The sequence below is a fragment of the Trachymyrmex septentrionalis genome, unplaced genomic scaffold (genome assembly GCF_001594115.1).
Source record: "Trachymyrmex septentrionalis isolate Tsep2-gDNA-1 unplaced genomic scaffold, Tsep1.0 scaffold196, whole genome shotgun sequence".
Taxonomy (NCBI): Eukaryota; Metazoa; Arthropoda; class Insecta; order Hymenoptera; family Formicidae; genus Trachymyrmex; species Trachymyrmex septentrionalis.
Window position 1 is genome coordinate 75,186 of NW_017305135.1, and position 2,407 is coordinate 77,592.

Below are 2,407 nucleotides of genomic sequence, written 5' to 3' on the forward strand. Positions count from 1 at the left end.
TAATAACTCGAATCGAGACACGCTCGAGGTCGATACTCACCATGTTCACGTTTCTTCGTGCCTCGTTTGCATCTTTTTGATCTCATCTCACTGGCCGGCCAAAACACGGACAAGCTGATCACTATTTCGTATATTATAACACCATTATCTCCTCCTTTCATCTCATTTCATTGTGATCTGCAGCTTTGTCACGATAAATAAAAAGGAATTATTTTTTATTGATCAGCAGGAAGGAGGAATCAATTTTTTTTTTTTTTGATCAGCAGACTTTTGTAGTAGACTACCATTCTATTTACTCTATTGTTCTCTCTTTTCATAAGAATTACGATGCCACGCAATGCAATATGCAACGAGTTTTTCGAGAGACAGTGTTATAGGGAGAATCGTAAAACGGAGACATGATTTGTACTTATATGTACAGTAATTTATTGTTCTTCCCTCTCATCTCTGTCACGTTACGTTATACATTGATGTAATATGTATAAATGAATGTCTCGTACTGTCGATGACGCGCGTTTTCGCAGTTTTGTCCTCTCTTACATAAGATCAATATATCGGTAGTATTCTCTTTCTCCTCTCCCCTCTCTTAAAGGATGCACGCGTTGCGCTTGAAAACCATGGCCCAACTCGACAGTTTGTTTGTTATAAAAAAATTTTATACTCGGATTATACACAACGGTGTTAATAAAAATAGAACCTCTCATCAGCTAGCGCGATACAACTTCCGTTATCAGTTATCACATAGAGGTAGGTCCTTCGTGCTCCCCATCAAGATTCCCATTATGATCATCAGCGCTGATATGTCGTATTAAAATTCTATCCACAAAGCGCGATGTGTCGTTGTTTGTCGTAATTGTGATGTGATTGCATGTTTAGTTGTTGACATTGTAAAATGATGCTGCGTTTGCGATATTTGTGGAGCAGTTCATGTTGTTTTCGCCATTTTGGAGCCGCTGTGGTCCCAAAGACCGCGCTCACATCGATGAATCGTACCATTTTTCAATCTTGATAGCCTAATAAATTCAGTAATGTATATGTACATAGTAATATTACGTACATAGGTATGTGTCATGGATCATACAATTTCGTACATTTTGTACATGCATCTTACAAGGGTATTTACATCCGGTATGTGTTGTATATTTTTCTTCGCTCGTATCAAAGGAATTAAAGAAGAACACTGAGTTACAAGAAACGTAATAATACGCAATTTATTGGCTCTGGAAACAGCGCACAAGGTATCCAAAGAGTCTTTGTCGTCGTAACTTAAACGATACCTAAATGAAATCGCTTAAATGAGTAATGAATAATGAATCGATTCGAAGTATGGTTCAAACGATTTTTTACACGCCTTGTAATATTCTAATTGTCAATTAATTATACAGACTTCCAAAGAAATTGTCAATATTATTTTAAAAAATTAATTTAAGAACACGATCTTAATCATGAGTTTTATCAGATCAACCTTAGATATAATCCGATCGTTGCATTATCCTTTTTTAAAAAAACTATTCGTTCTCACTTTGTTTCTACGCACATTCCCACAAATCGACAATTAATAAGAGAGATCCTAAAAATTATTTTTTCAATATTCCAAAATGATTTGTACATCAAACTTATTAATATTAAACTTTTCGCGTATTTCTATTATAGATCGATGATCGTCTAAGCAATTCGTCCAATGAAGAAGCATTCGCGCGTTATTGTTATTACCATAAAAAATTACATTCCATGTGCATATATTTTTTCATTATATTTTAATCTTGTCTATATAAATCTGCAACTTTATTCTTACGTTATCACGAAGCAGTTTTTTTCATACTAATAGTTTGTTTTAGAAATAGATTTATATTATGTGTGTGTATATAGATATATGTATGTGTGTGTGTGTGTATATATATATATATATATCTACACACACACATACACACGTCACAATTCATATTTGAAACTCACACGCAACGTAAAAAACGTCTTTGCTGATCATATGTAATGACGTTCGCCTCGATGAAAAAGTTTTTTTTATCTTCTTTTTTTCTTCCTTCTCTTAAAAAAAAATAAAGATCTTTTAATAAACATCTCTTGAAATATTATAAATGATTCAACTATATCGTAAAAAAATACAAATAATTGTAAAATTTGAATATAGATTATGAAACACACACAATTTAATTGCGTTATACCTGAAACTCTACATATATAAATTATTTTCAGACGATTCGACGTTAAAAACAAGCATATAGAATATGTATATATTCGTACGTATATGTCGATTCATTTTTCATTATTTCTATCATTTTTGTTGTCTGTATCATGTTACATTATTTTATTAAATCGCCAATGTATATACATATGTTCCTTACCATGTCAATATTATGTTATATATTTTATTAATATTAATATGAAT

The 2,407-nt window shown here is 32.1% G+C and overlaps 1 protein-coding gene across 2 annotated transcripts in view; it reads right to left on the reverse strand.

Annotated features, from left to right (window-relative positions):
* The window catches only part of LOC108747164 (protein TRC8 homolog), a 5,692-nt gene extending 4,933 nt beyond the window's left edge, over window positions 1-759 (reverse strand). Inside the window, exons 1-2 of one of the 2 annotated variants that reach the window (XM_018484459.1) lie at window positions 285-342; window positions 41-183 (exon numbers count right to left, since the gene is read on the reverse strand). The gene's annotated coding sequence lies outside the window, so the exon portion shown is untranslated. Of the gene's footprint in view, window positions 1-40; window positions 184-284; window positions 343-697 lie in introns of those variants that run through there. The other variant, XM_018484462.1, reaches the window with a different exon arrangement.
* Window positions 760-2,407: the final 1,648 nt, after the last annotated feature.